Source organism: Gorilla gorilla, chromosome 5 (assembly GCF_029281585.2).
Source record: "Gorilla gorilla gorilla isolate KB3781 chromosome 5, NHGRI_mGorGor1-v2.1_pri, whole genome shotgun sequence".
NCBI lineage: Eukaryota > Metazoa > Chordata > Mammalia > Primates > Hominidae > Gorilla > Gorilla gorilla.
Window position 1 is genome coordinate 148,191,116 of NC_073229.2, and position 22,169 is coordinate 148,213,284.

General features: G+C 35.7%; 1 protein-coding gene across 4 annotated transcripts in view; it reads left to right on the forward strand.

Moving 5' to 3' along the window:
- NKAIN2 (sodium/potassium transporting ATPase interacting 2) overlaps window positions 1-22,169 on the forward strand; it is a 1,018,833-nt gene that overhangs the window by 202,883 nt on the left and 793,781 nt on the right. The window lies entirely within an intron of this gene.

Here is a 22,169-nt window from a genome sequence, read left to right on the forward strand (position 1 = left end):
GCCAAATGGGTACTTCTGAGTTTCACTGTTTATACTTCTATACTTGCCTTCATGCCTCTGAAAACAGAAATCAGTTTCTGGGTAGTTCTAGTCACTTTATGTGCAGACTTTCCTAATTCTAAGGCTTATTATCTTATTCTTCATAAAATAAATAGGAACATTGTGAATGAATCTAGACAATGCATGGTGCTGAGTAGACTTTAACAATGATTCCTAACGGTTTTTAGAAAGTGTCCATTTTGTTACCTGCAGTCACCCCATATACATATGAGATTTACGGACAAAGACTCCCATTTTATATACATATGTATATGTGTATAAAATGTGTATATATATTTATGTGTATGTAATATATGTATGTATATATGTGTGTGTGTGTGTATGTATGTATAAAATGGGAGCCTTCGTTCATAAATCTTTCACTCTGCTTTCCTAACAAGATGAGTATTTAAAATAGCACGATCTTGCTTTGAAATGAATATCTTCAGCCTCTTACAGGGCCCCAAGTCCAAAATCTGTTCCTTTAAAATTTTAAGGAAGAGCAATGTCTTTGGTGAGAGACAGACATTTTCCTCTGATCCAGGGTGGACCACTCCCATTTCTAATTGAGAGGTTGCTGTCTGAGAATTGAAGATATCGAAGGGAATTTGTAATAAGACTTCACTTTCCCCTGAGCACAGATCAAAGTGACCCCTGGGCATTTTTTAACTGATAAGGGTCTACACTACTCTTGATACTGGTGGTCAAAGTTATAGAAAGTGTGTAATAGTAACTGCGTGATCATCACTTCACTAGTTCATAGCTATGGACTTGGTGAATTTTTAATCTCTTTCTTCCATGGATAGTTTAACATTGTAGATAACATAATAATTTTGTATGCTTTCATTGCAAATTTACAAGAGGATCTCAGGGACAAATCATTAAGAAAGTTGAGTGTGTCATACTAGATTCCTTTAGAGTCATATTTATGCCCTAATGTCATAGCTAGGAGTGTGACCTGGGCTCAAACACTGGCTTATCAGCTGTGGGTAAGTACTTAACCTTTCTTTACTGCCATTCTCTCACCTGTAAAATAGAGATAATAGTAGTTTGTATGCAGTGTGGGCTTTTGAAGATTAAATTGTGTGTGTGTGCATGTGGAAGGTTAGACTGAAACATAATAAGGGCTCAGTCAAATTGGCTACTTTGGTTATTGCTGTAGTGGTAACATTTACACATTTACTATCTTATGATTCTTCTTATTTTTAGAAACTGTGTGGTGGTGATTTTTAAAAAGGAAAATGGCAAGGACTAGGGTTTTGTTTTCTGTTTTCTTTCTCACAGTTAATTTCAGCAATGATCAATACAATTTTTCTCTTTACCCTTATATCATTTTTATTTATTTGGCTAGTGATAAGTTTTGAAGCAGTAGTCTCTAATCACTATCTCCACTTTTTTTCTTTAACTCTAATTCACTGGTTAAACTCATTTTGACCAGATTCTGCTCATAAGATTCTATGGAAGATGCCCTCACCCAATATTTTAATATCTAACTATTTGCAGAATCCAAACAACTTTAGTTCGTGACCACTTGGCTTCTTTCTGGCCACTATTAGTAAACTCTTTCTTCTTTCGTTCTCCTTCTGACTCTGAGTCCTCCTTGTTAGTGCTGGAAGGATTCTTTTTCTCCATTCACACCTCACTCTCTATCCTTGATATTTTTTTGATGCCCAACTGTAGTCATCTTTCCTTTCTGTTTTACACATTCTACCTGAGTATCGTCATCCATTCTTTTATTTTGAACTATCATAAAGTGCATATTCCCGAGTCAGCAATTTCTGTTCTTTTTTTTTTTTTTTAGCCTGAGATGCATTTCCAACTGTTAGTCTCTATCTGAATATCATTTATGCAGTACATAGTCAACATATCCAAAACCTAAATCATTACCTTCCTTCCTAAAAATTATTTGATAATAATACTTCTTTTATACCTCTGTCTTGGTTAATGGCGTCATCATATATTGAGCCTCCCAAACTTGGTTCATCTTTTATCCATCACTCTCCAAATGCCTTCACATGTAAAATGTCATTGATTCTTATAGAACAACTTTTTATACATTATGGCTATATTTCAAATTGGCCTTTTCCTCTCTTTTTTATTGGCCCTTAGCCAATAAAGGCCTAAGCCTTTGTAGCTTAGGCCTACATCGAATTTTAATTCAAGAACTGTTGTGCCTTCCTAACTAGTATATTCCTGCCACGAGACCCTTGCCATTCAAGTTCATAATCCATACTGCTTGCTTCAGGGGATAGTCCTCCATGTTTTTGATCAGTTCACTCCCATGATTATGAACATCAATGGGCTTTTCATGATAAATAGGATAGAATTCAAATCTGCAATAAGTCATAGGTCAATCTGAGGTCTTGTTTACCTGTCCAGCTTCATCACCTACTCTTCCTTGCTATTCATGTAAACAGTCTATTGTAAAAAAATATGGAGGAATAATTGACATGAAATAAAATGCATATAATTAAAGTACACCATGTTGATATATTCTGATGTATGTATATAGCATGAAATCATTACCATAATCAAGATAAAAAATACCCATCACCCCCAACTTTATTTATGCCCCTTTGTTTTACTAACCTCACATCTCTCCATCCCCACCCCCAGATAATGACTGATAATGCTTCTACCACTATAGATTGATTCCCATTCTAGGATTTTATATAAATAGAAGCACTCTTTATTTTGCATGGCTTCGTTATGCACTCTTTATTTTGCATGGCTTCTTTCACTCTACATGATTTTTTTTTTTTTTTTTTTTTTTTTTTTGAGACGGAGTCTTGCTCTCTCACCCAGGCTGGAGTTCAATGGTGCGATCTTGGCTCACTGCAAGCTCTGCTTCCCAGGTTCAAGCAATTCTCCTGCCTCAGCCTCCCGAGTAGCTGGGACTACAGGCACCTGCCACCATGCCTGGCTAATTTTTGTATTTTTAGTAGAGACGGGTTTTTGCCATATTGGCCAGACTGGTCTCAAACTCCTGACCTTGTGATCCACCCACCTCGGCCTCCCAAAGTGCTAGGATTATAGGCGTACTCTACATGATTTTGAGAGCTAGTCTTCTTACATGCATTAAGAATTCATTTCTTTTTCTTGATGAGTCGTATTCCATTTTATGGATGTACCATATTTTGTCTATCCTTTCACCTGTTAATAGACACTTGGGTTGTTTCTAGTTTGGAGATGTTTTTACAAAATTAGCTACTATAAATATTTATGTGAAATTCTTTCTATGGATGTTGCTTTCCTTTCTCTAAATTAAAGACCTAGAAGTGGAAGTGTAGATCATTTATAAGGTATATGTTTTGCTTTTTAAGAAACTACCAGACTGTTTTTCAAAACAGTTGTTTCATTTTACATTTCCACCAGTAGTTCATGTGAGTTCCAGATATCCTACCTCCCCGCCAACATTTGATATGCTCAGTCTCCTTAATTTTAGCCATTTAATAGGTATTAATAGGTACCTTATTGTAGTTTAATTTCCATTTCCTTAATAACTAACGACGATGAACATCTTTTATGTGTTATTTGCTATATGCCTTTCCTGGTAAATTGTTTTACAAATAATTTGCCCATTTTAAATTGGACATTTTGTTTTATTATTCTAGAGTTTTGAATTTTTTAAATATACTGGATACAATCTTTATCAAATATGTGTTTGAAAGTATTATCTCTGTACTTTCATTCTCTGAGTAGTGTTTATGAAGAATAGAATCATTTAATTTGATGAAGTAAATTTTATCAATCTTTATAGAGTGTGTTTTTGTTGTACTATTGAAGAAATCTTTGCTGAGTCCAAAGTCACAAAGGTTTATACTAGGTTTTCATCTGTATGTTTTACAATTTTAAAATTTACATAGATAGGCATGTCATTTTTCAAATCACTGTTAAGATATGAGAAATATAAGGTGACGTGACATAAGGAGTTAATGAATGAGTTTTCTTTGCAAGTTGCAGTTTTATTTGTAAAGACCATATTTATAATAAGCAGTCATGATAATCTGTGTGATAAATAGAATAATGGTCCGCAAAAGATGTCTACGACCTAATCCCCAAAATCTGTGCATATGTTACCCTTTATGGCAAAAGAGACTTGCAGATATGATCAAGGTTGTGAAACATGAGGGGGAAAGATTATCCAGGTGGGCCCAGTTTAATCACACGTCTGTAAATGCAGAAACTCTTTCCCAACTGAGGTCAGAAAGCAATGCAATCACAGAAAAAGGGTTAGAGAGATGTAGCCTTTCTGGCTTTGAAAAGGGTAGAAGGTTCACAAGCCAATGAATACAGGTGGCTTTTGGAAGCAGGAAAAAATAAGGAAATGGATTCTTCCATAGAATCTCCAGAAAGGAATGCAACGGTACCAGCACCTAGGTTTTAGTCTAGGGGTGATTACTGAACTTCTGATCTATAGAACTATAAGATAATAAACTTATGTTCTTTAAGCCACTAGGTGTGTAATAATTTGCTGTAGCAGCAACAGGAAACTAATGTATAATATACATATCCCCCTTTAAATTGATTGTTCCTTCCATTAAACAAGCAATGTTTTCTTTCATTTGCATTGTTTCTTGTCAATGAGTTAATAGAAAGCTTTTCAATGAATATTTATTGTATGAAAATTGAATAAAATAGATAAAAACTTAAACAGTAGATTCCATGGATATACTACCACCTAGGGATAATGTCTACCTACAAATATATACTTGCATTTGGTTTTTGATTTTTTAACAAAACAAAAATGGCAATATCTTGACTATACAATATTGTAACTGGCCATTAGTCCTCAGTATGTTGGCAGCATCTTTCTATGTCAATATATATATTTCTACAAAGTAATTTTACCAGTTGTTGTTTTTTTTCATTTTATATGTTTATACAAGTTTCCTTAATAAGACCTCTAGTCTTGGACATTGACAGTGTTTCCAGTATGTTCTTGTTCTCAATATATTATGGTATTATAAAAATATCTGAACTTATTGCTTTTACTATCTAGGAGTCTATGCTTTTCTGTTCCTGCCTCCCTTTCTTTCTTCACAGACTTAGTTTTTCTTTTTACCTAATTAAAAATATTTACTTATTAAAATACTCTTGAAAATAAAGATAAGTATAAATAAGAAAATGATAGTTACCTCTTGCTGTTGTTAATATCTTGCTGCCAAACATTTTGGGATTTTTTGCTTTAGTACTTATATTTACATTAAAAGTTTTACCATGATTGTTTAACAAGCTATCATCAATATTCTTAAAGATCATCTTTTCGAAAGGCTACATATTATTCACCATGTGAACATTGATTACTTGTTTAACGTATCTCCCTCTAATGGACACGTTTTTTCCATTTTTGAGATTATATGTTCCTGATATAGTTTTATACATACACTCTTACACACTGTCTCTGATTAGTTTTTATGATGACGTTTTTAGGGATGGATGTTCTAATCCAAAGGGATGTGGAATTTGAAGGACATATTACCAAATTGTCTTCAAGGAACTTTTATTCAGATCACAACTAGTAGAGTGTAAAGGGCATGTGCTACTGCCTGTCCAAATACCATTTCTCTCATTTTCTTTGCATATAGAATGCATATTATATTTATATTTCAACAAGTCAAGGAAAGGGATGCTTTCTCTTTCTTGGGAGTAAATTCTGATTGGTATAAGCCAACCATTATTAATCCCTTTCTCTTTGTGAGTGAATGTCTTAGAGATGGGACCATAACTGAGTTCTCACCAAAGCCTCCTAAAAATTGTTTCTTTGCTCTTAAAAAGAGATGCAGTAAACTCCTCTTTTCCTCAACTAAATCATATTGATTTTTCTGATAGTTTCTGTAGGGCTTCTGAATTTTAATTCTTCATTCTCTTAAGTCTTTAGATTGAGCTCTGGCTTCTTAAATCCCATCATCATGAAGTCACACAGTATGCTTCATGCTTGAAAGTATTTTATTGGATCATTTGATAGTTCATTAAAAGAACCACATTTTAAATAGTTCAGCTGAGAACAAAAACACCGTGAGGTGCTTCAAAGCCGTTCTGTATGATTAGCACAGCTACTCAGGCCTCTGGTTAGCCATAAAATCATTAGCTATGACTGGGTCATTAGTACTTATAACATCTCCTTTGATACGTATGCTCATCAGTCCAAGAAGTTCGGTTAGTTTTACTTTATACAGCTCATATAAGAGTCGGTATTTGTGAGCTGTTCTAGGATTTCCCTCTTCTCCTAAGAAAGTACAATTCCAGGTAAACTTAATTATCGCAGTAAGCACACTGGACGGGGTGTTTCCCTATCTGCAGTGACCAGCACTGTGGATTGATGTGTTACTGAATTTCTCTCCTGGAATACATCTGCCACCCACTCTCCCACATGTACAGTTAGTCTGCATTGCTGTGCCCTGATCTGTGGATTCAGGAATCAATTTATAGAACAAGATGAAACTTTCTTTTTAAATTCTTGAAAAGTATTTACATCATTTCCAATTTTTATACTATTTAAACATTATAAGGCAATAGATTTGGGGAATATTACTTACCATTTTATAAATGGAGTAAAAAGTGCCAATACCAGACCTCTCTTGGCAAAAGTTACATGTGCAAAGAAAACAAAATACACCTTTATATTTATTAATGAAAGGGCAAGGAACCACAGGCAGGTTTTGTCATAAAATTTTCAAAAAGAAACCTCTTGAAGAAATTTGGTAAAGCCTCAAGCAGTTGTACTGTCAAAAACTAGCTAATCATAAATATAATAATTTAAATTGCCATTTTTTATAAAATGCCTTCATATACAATGCTTGTTGTGCTTTCATTAACTTGGCAATTTAGTACCTGCTTTCTCCAAAAGCAGTGATCAGTCTTTTCTCAAAATAGATTGAACTGCCGTATGAATTCATGCCAAAGTCCACAATGTTAGTTTGAAGAAGCTAAAATTTTATTTTTAAGTCAGCTTTGAAATAAAATATATTGCTCAGGTTTCTCCCCTCAAGGAATTTCACTTTCTCTGAGCCTACTACTCTGGACCACAGACCTCTTTTGCACGTAAATTAGCCACCCCAACAGTAATAGCAGCAACCACCACTCATCTCTAGGGACAACTTTTTGACCATTTATTTTGTTCCAAGCATAGTTTTAAATCCTTCATAAATATTTTCTCTGAAAGTCCTTATAACAGCTGTGTGAGGTTGGTTTTTAATTTTTTTTTCTATTTTACAAATTAAAAAAAAATCCAGAGCTTAGAGTTGAATTAGTTTGCCCGCCTAAGGTATGTATTGGAGCCAGCATTTGAATCCAGGTCTGCATTGCTGCAAATGCCCAACACTTGTGGTAGACTAAGATGACAACCCCAGGATGTCAAGTGCCTTTAAGTTCAAGCCTATCAAAACCTACCTATTCTGTATGTACCCTGTGTATTAGTCTGTTCTCACATGGCTAGTAAAAACATACCTGAGACTAGGCAGTTTATAAAGGAAAGAGATTTAATAGACTCATGATTCCACATGGCTGGGGAGGCCTCACAATCATGACGGAAGGCAAAGGAGAAGCAAAAGCCTGTCTTACATGGCAGTAGGCAAGAGGGCTTGTGCAGGGGAACTCCCCTTTATAAAATCATTAGATCTGGTGAGACTTATTCACTGTCATGAGAACAGTATGGGAAAGACCCGCCCCCATGATTTAATTACTTCCCATAGGGTCCCTCCCACGACATATGGGAACTATGGGAGCTACAATTTGAGATAAGATTTCGGTGGGGACACAGACGAACTGTATTATTCCTCTTGTGGCCCCACCCAAATCTTATGTGCTCACATTTCAAAACCAGTCATGCCTTCCCAAGAGTCCCTCAAAGTTTTAACTCATTTCACATTAACTCTAAAGTACATAGTACAAAGTCTCTTCTGAGAAAAGGCAAGTCCCTTCTGCCTATGAGCCTGTGAAACAAAAGCAAGTTAGTTATTTCCTAGATACAATGGGGGTACAGGCATTGGGTAAACAGCCATTCCAAATGGGAGAAATCGGCCAAAACGAAGGGGGTATAGGCCCCTGCAAGTCTGAAATCCAGTGGGGCAGTCAAATCTTAAAGCTCCAAAATGATGTCCTTTGATTCCATGTCTCACATCCAGGTCATGCTGATGCAAGAGGTGGGCTCCCTGGCCTTCTGCAGCTCTACCTCTGTGGCTTTACATAGTACAGCACCCCCCACCCCGCCCCCCCGGCTGTTTTCCCAGGCTGGCATTTAGTTTCTGTGGCTTTTTCAGGTGCACAGTGTGAGCATTTGGTGGATCTACCATCCTGGGGTCTGGAGGACAGTGGCCCTCTTCTCACAGCTCCACTAGTCAGTGCCCCAGTGGGGACTCTGTGTGTGGGCTCACACCCTACATTTCCCTTCTGCACTGCCCTAGCAGAGGTTGTTCATAGGGGCTTGACCCCTGCAGCACACCTCTGCCTGGACATTTAGACATTTCCATACCTCCTCTGAAATCTAGGTGGAGGTTCCCAAACCTCAATTCTTGATTTCTGTGCACTCACAGGCTCAACATCACATGGAAGCTGTCAAAGCTTGGGGCTTCCAGCCTCTGAAGCCACTGCCTAAGCTGTACCTTGGCCCCACTTAGCCATGGCTGGAGCAGCTGGGACACAGACCTCAAAGTCCCTAGGCTGCACAAAGTAGGGGGTTACTGAGCCCAGCCCAAGAAACCATTATTTCCTTCTACACTCTGGGCCTGTGATAGGAGAGGCTGCCACAGAAGTCCCTGACATGCTCTGGAGACATTTTCCCCATTTTCTTGGTGATTAACATTTGGCTTCTAGTTACTTATGCAACTTTCTGCAGCTACCTTGAATTTCTCTTCAGAAAATTTCTCCTATTGCATCCTCAGGCTGTAAACTTTTCAAACTTGTATGCTCTGCTTCCTATTGAATGCTTTGCTTCTTCAAAATTTCTTTCCCCAGATACCCTAAATCATCTATCTTAAGTTCAAAGTTCAACAGATCTCTAGGGTGGGGAGAAGAATTCCCCCAGTCTCTTTGCTGAAGCATAACAAGAGTCACCTTTGCACCAGTTCCCAACAAGTTCCTCATCTCTATCTGAGACACCTCAACCTGGAGTTCATTGTCCATATGACTATCAGCATTTTCATCAAAATTATTCAACAACTCTCTAGAAAGTTCCAAACTTTCGCATATTATTTTGTCTTCTTCTGAGCCCTCCAAACTGTTCCAACCTCTGCCTGTTACCCAGTTCCAAAGTTGCTTCATATTTTTGGGTGTTTTTACAGCAGTACCCCTTTCTACCAGTACCAATTTACTGTATTAGTCTGTTCTCATGCTTCTAACAAAGACATACTGGAGACTGGGTAATTTATAAAGGAAAGAGGTTTAATGGATTCACAGTTCCACATGGCTGGGTAGGCCTCACAGTCATGGCAGAAGGTAAAGGAGAAACAAAGGCATGTCTTCCATGGTGGCAGGCAAGAGGGAGTGTGAAGGAGAACTCCCCTTTGTAAAACCATCAGATCTCATGACACTTATTCACTATCATGAGAACAGCATGGGAAAGACCCGCCCACATGATTCAATTACCTCCCACTGGGTCCCTCCCACAACACATGGGAATTATGGGAGCTAAAATTCAAGATGAGATTTGGGTGGGGACGAAACCAAACTGTATCACCTTGGTACCCTTTCTTGCCATAAAATGTAACCAATAAGGACTTTTATGTTAATATTCCTGCATTTATGTGTAGCTCTTATAATATTAAAGTGAGATTACCTTGATTATTTTTTTCCAGAGAGTAATTTTCTGCATTCCTCAACATAGGAGTGAAAAAAAAACTGTTGAAGTGAGATTTGTTTTGGCATGTGAATCATATAAATACAAAATTTACTTGCTTTAAGGGTCTTTGATCTTGCATTTAATGTAAATTAAGTCATGCTCGTAAACAAGTTTTTTCTAAATCTTTATGAGTCTACTTTCCAGAGTAGTAAGCTCTTGGTCATCTTTTTCTGCCATTTTTTTGCAAGAAAAAATATATTTCAGTAAAAACATAATAAATATTATGGATCATCTTCTAGAAAGGATAAATATTTTATATCCTTTTCAATATAAGTGTGTATATTTAGAGGGAACTGTGCATCTCAATTATGGAAACTTATTTGTTTTTTTCATCAGCATAGAGATAAATTAATGCATTAATATTGTCTGAAACTGTAACAAATTCTTGACATGATCCCCATCCTGCCCTCATTGGGGATAACCACTATTCTCCATTATAACTAAACACTTATTTATTATATAAGACATATTATATCTTGAAACTTATTCTGATAAAAACAGTATTCAATGAAAGATATTAAAATGTAACATTTTAGTGACTATTCTTGTTAATAAACTTGAATAGTCTCAATGTTGTAGAAGATAGGCATTGTATTGCCTGTTTATTCATTTTGTTTAATACCATTGTTCACATTAGCTGGAAATATTATCACTTTGAGGGATCTCTCTTTCCTTCCTTATGATATTTGAACAGAGAAGGCAGCAGGAAGCAGAGGCACCTTTTTTCTCTGAGACTCTGTGAAGTGTACATCTGTACCTATGCCATCTATGCTTGTTCTTTGTATTTCCAAAAGCCAATGTGAAAATGGGTCATTCTGTTCTTAGTAGAGGAGTAATATTCTTCCTGCCAAAATTAATGGATATCACATCATTCACATCATTGATCAGTATCCCTTTCATATTTATATTAGAACAGAACATTGAGACGTTTATTGGATCCATTCCCTTTGCCTCATTTCTTCTTATGCAGTTTATCCTAAAATGAAGATCAGGGACAACACTGCTTGCTGTTCTAACTTCTGTGTTTGTACCTTCAGCATATATTTTGATTACAGTAGAAGTAGCATAAAATCTGAGTTTTCTGCCCAACTTCTACACATTTCAGGAAAGAGGTTGTTACTGCAACCAACAAAAAAGAAAACCAATTAAAAACAAAGATTTAAAGTAGACTACATCACTAAAGCATATTGTGTTTGATGCTGAAATATTTTAAAAACAAATATAAAATTTAAAAACTCATCTCTGATAATCTATTTTTGTTTTACAGTTCTGAATACTCATTGTACCTTTCTTAAGGAAGCTGAGATACTTGATATGAAGAAACTGAGGCACTGAATTTAGGTTTTTGTGAACTGTTTATAAATTAAATCATTTGCATCATTAGAACACAATACAAAATTGAAGAAAAGATTAATAAAAAGGCCCCTTTCAGTAAACTTGAAGACATAAACAGATGATCAAGATATCTCAATTTGTTTGCTACAAATGAAGAAACAGAAATAGTTTTTCAGAGCTGCTATTTTATTATTTATGTTTGGTAGGACATTTTTTAAAGAGAAAGAGAAACAAGACTATGGAATATATAACCATCACTCCTCATTCATTTACTCTCACAAATATTTACTGAACACTGTACTGTAAGTAAAATTGAGTAAAAGCACAATTCTTTGGCTTTCTACTTGTACTTTTTAAATTGAATCATCTGACTCAGATAACAGTGAAATTATAGCCCATAGGATTTTTCAACACAGGGAAGCATTATGTTATGACTACACAAGTACACATTTAAAAAGTTTGATTAGTGGGTGCACACACACGTACACACATGTAACAATATATATCATGTATATGTGTGTGTCAAACAGTATTATATATTTTTTTACATAAGGACACTGTTTAATCTTTTGAAAGGCGGTTACAAACCAACAAAAAGACATTTATCTTATATTAACTAGTATATTAATTAATAAATTAAGATTATTTAATTTCTCCTATCAAGACTTAAAGTCTAGTAATAATTATTACCTATATTAAGTCCTTTCAATTTGTGTAATATATTTACTGTATTACATTTCTTCATATTTTAGTATTATATTACTCCGAATACTATCTTCTCCAATCATTGGACATTTTCTTTTCTAAAAGTGACTCAAAAAGAAGGCAACTTTTATATTCTTTTACCTTACTTTTTTATGTCTCTTGGATCATATAAAGATTTATTTTAAAAGGAAAAGGCAATTTAAAATTTTTGCCTTATAGGCTTATAAATCTCTCTTTCCCATCTATATATATCTATACATATAGACATAGATATATATAGACATATCTATATAGATATGGGCCTTTGGGGCAATTTATTAAAAAATTCTATCCGCTCCCCTGGTTGTACTGCCTTTAATTATATTAACTAGGTTTGCATGAGATTTCTCTGAAAGTTAATTGAACCCATGTAAAACCTAGGCATTTGGTAAGCATACTCTTTTTTTATTATTATTATACTTTAAGGTCTAGGGTACACGTGCACAACGTGCAAGTTTTTACATATGTATACATGTGCTATGTTGGTGTGCTGCACCCATTAACTCGTCATTTACATTAGGTATATCTCCTAATGCTATCCCTCCCCACTCCCCCCACCCCATGACAGGCCCCAGTTAATGCTGTTCCCCATCCTGTGTCCAAGTGTTCTCATTGTTCAATTCCCACCTATGAGTGAGAACATGCGGTGTTTGGTTTTCTGTCCTTGAGACAGTTTGCTCAGAATGATGATTTCCAGCTTCATCCATGTCCCTACAAAGGACATGAACTCATCCTTTTTTATGGCTGCATAGTATTCCATGGTGTATATGTGCCACATTTTCTTAATCCAGTCTATCATTGATGGACATTTGGGTTGGTTCCAAGTCTTCGCTATTGTGAATAATGCCGCAATAAACATACCTGTGCATGTGTCTCTATAGCAGCATGATTTATAATCTTTTGGGTATATACCCAGTAATGGGATTGCTGGGTCAAATGGTATTTCTAGTTCTAGATCCTTGAGGAATTGCCACACTGTCTTCCACAATGGTTGAACTAGTTTACAGTCCCACCAACAGTGTAAAAGTGTTCCTATTTCTCTTTGCCTAGGTGGATATAAAATTGAGTTCCAATTCTAATGTGTCCAGACAATTTTAACCATTTAGTTTTAAAATGTAATAAAAGATAAATAAACAATAACTTGCTCAGTTTTCTTCCAATTACATCAATGGTTAGAAAAGCCAAATTCAGTCAGCTCAAGGTGAGTTATTTACAAATCAGCCTACTTGGAAACAGATTAGCAATTTAAATAACTAAGTTAATAAGATCCAATTATAGCTAATTTGCCCATCCTTTCTTTCCCTTGCCCTCCCACAGGCTTCAGAGTGTGACTGCTTTGCATGAATTCCTGGGAGCAATGGGGAGGCTTGTGGGGCAGGCGAGTTTGCAAGAAAAACAAACACAGTCATTTTTATTATTACACTTGTTGCAGCTGTACTGGACTCTGCAGCCTAGCAGTATGTGGGGGCACAAACATAGCCCAAGTCTCTCACAGTTCTAAACTTTTCAGTTAAAGATTATAGACATACGTATACTTTATATATATATATATATTTGTATGTATGTATGTATAAATATATATATGTGTGTGTATGTATATAAAAAGTATATATTTCTTTTTATCAGTAGAGCTTACAAGCAACCTCTACTAGCATACCAGATGGGATAAGGAAAGGAAAGGATTGATACAGAAAAAACATCTGAGATTAAACACACACACACACACACACACACACACACACAGGAGTATGTATTATATAATGTATGTGGGTATATTCATGTGTCTACACATATGCAAAATGCTATTCTGATTCTTTGATTTCCTTCCTCTCTTATCTGGCTCACTTTTTCTAATACTCCTTCATTTCACACTTCTCCCACTTTGTTTTCATACAGCCTATTCTCTGAAATTTTTCAAAGCTTTCCCCCTCTTGTCGTTTAATTCTGTAATCCTTTTCCATCTTTCAAATACTAAATCCTCCTGCTCTGTGCCTTAAAATTTTTTTGAAAGCCTACCTTTGTTCATTTTTATGTCAACATCTATGCCTCTACAATGTTAACTCATTGATGTTTATAAACATCTTTGTTTTATTGTTTAAGAAATGTCAGTGTTATCAGTAATAATATATTTTAAATTTATGAGATTTTAGAGGACTTTTCATTATTGCAGGACAGATTAACTTTACATTGATTTTCTCATTACCTGTGCTAAAATACATCTGAATTTTATTTATTTTGCCAAGCACTGTGTTTTTCAAGAAAGATATTTGTATATTCATATTACATTTTTGTAATTGAAAAGCTACAGGATGTGAAGCCAAATAGTTGAGAAATTTGGGGATAGACGTTACTAAGAAAATTAACAAATATGGCGTCTAGAGCTTAGAAGCAGCTTCTGCTAGTAGTGTACTATATGGGATAAGGAAAAGATAGGATTGATATAGAAAAATCATCTGAGATTTATGTTTAGGGATGTGATAGAACAAAGCATCCTTAAGAATTGTTAAATAATTAAAATATCTTTCAAATAATAAAAAATAGAAATAGGGGGTGCAATTGGTTAAAAAAATGGGAAAGATGGTTTGTTAGTTAAGAAACTATATTCTGCACTTGTATGTACCAGATCACTTCTGGTATGTACAAGAAAAAAGAAATAATGTTTCAAGTTTGCTGATTATTTTCACCTTTAATATAACATTTGTTTCAGACCGATTATATTCCCCTGATCCAGGAAATGATAAACACATATACCTATCAGGTTAGCCCTCAGAATGTTTAGTGGACATAATATTGCATATACCCAGATTACTCATATTTTAACATCATTGAATGGCCTTTAGAAAAGGATTTGTAATGAATTAGAATGCATAACGTGAATTTTAGAACAACACACCTGCTGAACGTCGGCCTCTCCCACTGCTAAGTTGCACAGTCAAAACAAGCCCTTCCACGTTGGAGAATACATTTTTAAAAAATAAAGGGGAAAAATAACAAAATGAATATTTAATAAGTTCACATAAGGATATACAGGAAATAATATGTCTTTGTTTAATGAACACTTAGGCTTATTTTTTATACTTAAATTATCAGTTTTAGATAAAGCAGATCTTAAGATTATCAGTTATGTTATAATAGCCATGATTATTAGACAGTAGTCATAAAAATGAGAAATTTACAACTCAACCACTTCAAGAGTGCTTTTCCTGGCCAGGCGTGGTGGCTCACGCCTGTAATCCCAGCACTTTGGGAGGCGGAAGTGGGTGGATCAGAAGGTCAGGAGATCAAGACCATCCTGGCCAACATGGTGAAACCCTGTCTCTACTAAAAATACAAAAATTAGCCGGGCGTGGTGGCACATGCCTGTAATCTCAGCTGCTTGGGAGGCTTAGGCAGGAGAATCGCTTGAACTTGGGAGGCAGAGGTTGCAGTGAGCCAGGATTGCGCCACTGCTCCAGCCTGGCAACAGAGTGAGATTCCGTCTCAAAAAAAAAAAAAGTGCTTTTCCTACTTAAATTACTCAAGTATGTTTCAGATAATTCATTACTACTATGCATGCATTGTATAACTAGTCCATGCTAAGGATAAGATGCCTAGGAACTATGTGTATAGAAGATCTAGAGTACAGGGAAATTCCTTTTGTTTAGATTGGCTAATCCAAGGCCAATTATTTGATAAGGTTATTGTACCTAAGTCACTAATACATACCTGTCTATCTCTATTCTTTGTTGCTAAAGTTAAGGATTTGAGGTAGCCATTGTTTCTTCTAGTACTCAACTCACAAATAGTGTGTATTGCTGGTCTGAGACATGCAGTAGGAGATCGGATGCATGATACATGTGGTTCTGTTCTTCTCCCAATATACCCCCAGCTCTAGAGGAATGGTGATATCACAACAGCACGAAGAACACCTCCCAATTTCCTGGCAGCAAAGCCTAGATGAGAAGCAATGAATGGAAAGGAAAAAAAAAATGAACAAACAAAATCAGAAAGAGTGAATGTCCTAAAGGAGTGGAAGTATATTCTTTCTTTCATGGCCCTTCCTTCCAATATGTTGTTAATTGGTCAAAGGGTACAAAGTTCCCGTTAGGTTGAATAAGTTCTGGGTATCTATTTTGCATCATGATGACTGTAGTTAATAATAGTGTATTGTATACTTGAAATTTGCTAAGAGCAGATTTAAGTGTTCTTACCACAATAGATATAAGTGTGTGAGGTGATGGATATGTTAATTAGCTTGATGTCCGAAAAAGTCACATTGTACACTGTAAATAAAAAACATTAAGAAAACAACACCTTAGCATTGTGGGGATTCAGAACTTCATGCCCCAGAATATGGCCCCTTGACAACAGAGAAAAGTACAGAGCAAGTTACTCTGACCTTCTCCTGCCTTTCTCCCCTGAAACAAGTTCATAAAGGAATTCTCTGACCTACCTTGCCTAAAAGTGAGTATAACACCTTCATTCCTGAGAGATCCTGCCCTGTACCTGGGATGGAAGGAATAGTATACTGAGACACAGGAAATAATTTGAACAAACAGGCCTTGCTGAAGTTTCTTACTGTTTATTACCATTAGATCCCACCCCTTATTGTCCAATCATGTTTCTCTACAACTATCCAGTTATTTCATCAGACTTAGCATAAATGTACAGTTTTGGGGTTTTGGGGTCTTTATTTTTGAAGGTTCCTGTGTTATGTAAAACTTTTTAAAAATGAATTTGCCATGCTTTTCTCTTATTGATCTGTCTTTTGTTACAGGACCTTCAGCCAGGACCCTGGCAATGAGTAAGGAACATATATTTTTCTCTTCTACAGTATTCATATTCATATTTTGCCAATATTCTCTTAACCAAATTAGTGAATTGCAGGGCTGTCTATTTCCATAGTAGCTCAGTTGATTGTTCCTAGTAACTCTTTATGAGTATTACCTTGTTCTTCAATGCTCCTTTCCTTTTATCATCAGTAAGCTATAATATTTACTAGCTAGTATCCTCAATATGCATCTCATCTGTGAATAATCGTAGCCATGTGAAGCAAGCCTATAAAGGGATGACAAATCTGGGATATCCATGACACTACTCCCCTCTCCTGCTTTTAAGAGACACTCATCATCAATCATTGCTTTCTTTTTCCTACTGAACTATGCAGGCATCACAGTTGTTCTTGACCTTGTGTTCAGACAGCCACCACTGATCAATCAGTGTTAGCACAAAATAAAACTTGCTGGATATCATTTTTCTTTATGGTCCCATTCTCATCTTAAAACAAAACCAAAACCTGACCCCATGTTGCATGTTAGCTATCACTCCTTGTTCTCTCCTTTCCTTAGCTAAACTCTTTGAGTGTCTACACTAGCTGGCCCACTTCCACACTTCACTTTCACTATTCAACACATTGTGGTCTAGTGTGTGTCTCCTGCTCCACTGAAGCTGTGCTGAGAAGCTCAGGTTGTACGGAGCTTGTAGCCACTGTGTTTCTGCCTCAATTTTTTTCTTCCCTGCGGCTCCCTCCTACTTCCTCTTCTGTTTCTCTTCTTGCCTGTCTTCTGACAACTCATGAACTGCCTACGGCTTAGCAATTGTTTTCCGTGGGATGTCCTTTGTCAATCACTATTACTCTCAGGGGTTTAATTATCACTCTTTTTTTTTTTTTTTTTTTTTAAGGCAGATTTTTGCTTTTGTTGCCCAGGCTGGAGTGCAATAGCGCGATCTCAGCTCACTGCAACCTCTGCCTCCCGGGTTCAAGCGATTCTCCTGCCTAAGCCTCCCAAGTAGCTGGGATTACAGGTGCCCGCCACTACGCCTGGCTAATTTTTGGTATTTTTAGTACAGACAGGGTTTCACCATGTTGGCCAGGCTCATCTCTAACTCTGACCTCAGGTGATCTGCCCGCCTCAGCCTCCCAAAGTGCTGGGATTACAGGCGTGAGCCACCGCGCCAAGCCAATTATCACTCATATTTTGAAGACTCTCAAGTCTATATCCCCTGCCTTAGCCCTTTCTCTGATGTTTATTTAGTCTTGTATATCAAAATATCTAGTGACCATATCTTCTCAGTAATCCACAGGAAACGCGTATGTATCATTTACACATCCGGTAGTCTCCTTCCTACAGTGATATCATCGTCAGCCAGTGATGCCTAGTTTGCTGGACACAGGCATTATCCATCGCTTTTGACACCTCTCTTTCACCTCAACTGAATCAACTGTCAAGTTCCAAATTAACTCTAAATAGTTCTTTATTTTTTTCTTCTTTTCTATTTCTTGTCACCACTACCCTAACTCAAGGCTTATAATCTTTTAACTAATCTCCTACTTTCTCATTCTACTGGTCTTATATCCATTCTTTGCACTTCAGTTAAAGAAAACTAAATATATTTTAAATAAACATCCAACCATGCCATTCACTTAATCAAAATGTGTGGAGGCCTCCCTAATACCTATGCAGTAAAGGCAAGTCTCCTTAGCATAAAATAAATAGCCTTCCATGATCCAAACCTTCTTAACTCTATCTTTGGGTCTAAGACTATAATGATACTGGAAGATATGTTGCTCTTTGCATAAACCGTGGTGTTCCTGACTTTATATCTTCACCCTTAGTGTTACTTAGGATGCCATTTCATTTTTTCTTTGCTGGACTAACTTTTATACATAATTTAGAATGTTCTGTATATACTTCATCCGCTCTATAAAACCTTCACAGAGGTTTCATCTAGCTTTAAATCCTATTCTCTGAATGCCAGTAACAATTTTATTTTTCATTCAGTGGGTTGCATCATATTCACATTTAACTTAAGTTGCTAATTTTATAATCTAACTCTCATTGAGGAGTGAAATGCAAGTTGATCCATTGGGTTCAATGTTCAAGAACAGAACCATGATGGCTATTAAGTAGGGCCACTTGGGGTGGGGGGAGGGGGGAGGGACAGCATTAGGAGATATACCTAATGCTAAATGATGAGTTAATGGGTGCAGCACACCAGCATGGCACATGTATGCATATGTAACAAACCTGCACGTTATGCACATGTACCCTAAAACTTAAAGTATAATAATAATAAAATAAATTTTTTAAAAAAGGAAATGGAACTATGGGATCACAAATCTCTTAATGGCAATATAACGAAATGTAATATTTTAGCAAAATAAATACACATTGGTCTTTGGACTTGCATCATTCTTTTAGGTCATTCTAAAAGTTTGTTTAGTAGCATATATATATGTATATATACGTGTATATGCACATATACATATATACATATATGTATATATACGTATATACACATATATACGTATATACGCGTATATACGTGTATATGCGTGTATACGTGTATGTACGTGTATATACGTGTATATGCGTGTATACGTGTACACACGTATATACACATATACATATACACATACATACGCATATACACGTATATACACGTATATACAAGTACATACACGTATATACGCGTATATACGTATATACGCATATATACGTATATATACATATATGTATATGTGTGTATATACGTATATATACATATATGTATATACGTATATGTGTATATACGTATATATACATATATGTATATGTGTATATATGTGTATATACGTATATGTATATGTGTATATATACATATATGTATATATGTATATATACATATATGTATATGTGTATACATACATATATGTATATGTGTATACATACATATATGTATATGTGTATACATACATATATGTATATGTGTATATATACATATATGTATATGTGTATACATACATATATGTATATGTGTATATATACATATATGTATATGTGTATATATACATATATGTATATATGTATATATGTGTATATACACGTATATATACGTATATATATGCTACTAAACAAACTTTTAGAATGACCTAAAAGAATGATGCAAGTCCAAAGACCAATGTGTATTTATTTTGCTAAAATATTACATTTCGTTATATTGCCACTAAGAGATTTGTGATCCCATAGTCCATTTCCTTTTACGTGTATATATATACGTATATATGTATATATGTGTGTGTCTATATATACTATATATGTATATATATGTGTGTATATATATAGTTTTCAAGATGGTGCTCTTCAGACTTGTTCAAAGCAACCAGAAATAAGCAATTTATTCCTGTTTCTCTGAGATTGCTTTTAGAAATGATATATAAGTACTAGAATTATTTTTATAGTTTGATACTGATAATTATGGGCTGTTCTTTTTTAGATGATTTGAACGTAAGTGCTAAAATTGTGTTTGGTTTTGGTTACTTTATATGTTTTAACTTTTATTAATTGCTTAGTATTTCTACTATTGTTTAACAATTAAACATGTCTGGGATGTCTGTCTATTGTGACAGAAAGTGCTTTGCATCCTGTTTATTTCTTAGTGAAATTGTTGAATTTTCTTTTACTTGCTTGTCATATGTTCTTTTAAAAGTCAACAATCATATTCATTCACTTACAATCCTTCTGGATTTCTGGACTCTTAGGAAAAAAATAAAATAAATATTTACCGTTTATTTTATTAAAAAAAAAAGTAGGGCCGCAGTAATTGACAGCATTTGAAAAGATAAGGAAGCACATACCCCAGTTCCTCTCTATACTTTTCAAAGTTGTAAATTTGATAAAGAAAGATTTAGATAAAATCCAGCAAACATTTATTGGTACCTAGTGTGTGCCAGCCTTTAAGTTTATTACTTTTAAGCCTAACGAAAACAAAATCAACCTTGGGTTAGTTTAGAGAAGTGAGGTTTAGTATTAAAATAGAATTAACATGCAGACCAGCAGGGATTCTTTAAGACAGGGATCCCCAACCCCCAGGTCACAGACTAGGACCAGTCCGTTGCCTGTTAGGAACCAGGCAACAGCAGCAGGAGGTGAGTGGTAGGAGACCGAGTGAAGCTTTATCTGTATTTACAGCCGCTCCCCATTGCTTTCATTAATGTCTTAGCTCTGCCTCCTGTTAGATCGGTGGCAGCATTAGATTCTCATAGGACTGAGAACTCTACTGTGAACTGTGCATGTGAGAGATCTAGGTTGTGTGCTCCTTATAAGAATCTAATGCCAGGCTGGGTGCAGTGGCTCACACCTGTAAACCCAGCACTTTGGGATGCTGAGGCAGGCGGAGCACTCTGGGATGCTGAGGCAGGTATTTAAGACCAGCCTGGCCAACATGGTGAAACCCCATCTCTACAAAAAAAAAAAAAAGAAAAAAAAAACCAACAAAACCAAAAACATAAAAACAAAAAAACAATCTAATGCCTGATGATCTGTCACTGTCTCCCATCATCCCCATATGGGACTGCCTAGTGCAGGAAAACATGGTCAGGGCTCCCACTGATTCTACATTATGGTGAGTTATAATTTTTTCATTATATATTGCAATGTAATAACAGTAGAAATAAAATGCACAATACATGTAATGCACTTGAATCATCCCAAAACCATCCTCACACCCCCACTGATCCATGGAAATATTGTTTTCCACGAAACCCATCCCTGGTGCCAAAAAGGTTGGGGACCACTGCTTTAAGATGTTCCATTGCCTCCATATTCACTTAATAGTCTTGTAACTGTGAACAGAAAAGTTGGCTATCCCGTCATTTCCACAAAATTTTGCTTTTGATTCTTCCTTTATTCTTACTCAATGGTTCTCACTATGTAGAATGCAAAATCATCAGGACAATGATGGTGTATGAGATGTTATATATTGGATTTCCATGGATGATTTAAAGTATTTACAGTTTTTTCTCTATATGCCAAATGTGCTTACTTAGACTCTGTTATCACTTAAGATGGGATGCCAGTTAAGAAGTAACTCCATGATAGCTATCAACACTGGCTTTACAGATGACTTCACAGTTACATAGGACACTCCTGGAAAGCATGAACATACTCTTATGTATTTCTGTATCCTCTAAGCCTAAGTTAGTGTCTGGAATGAATTAAGTGCCCAATAAATCTTCGTTAAACTGAACTAAACTGGAATTCAACACTGCTAGTACCCAAGATGGAGAGGATCTACTGTTCTCTTTTTTGATTGTTAACCACTCATTTATTCTTGTGCTGGAGAGTCTCACCTCTTAAGAGGAACCCACTAGGTTCTCTTGTGTGTGTGGAGACAGAGCTTTCAGAGGCCTGGCATGAGAAGCAGCAGCTTTTTAAAAGTCATTTTCAGGAAGAAAGCAAAAATAAATGAAAAG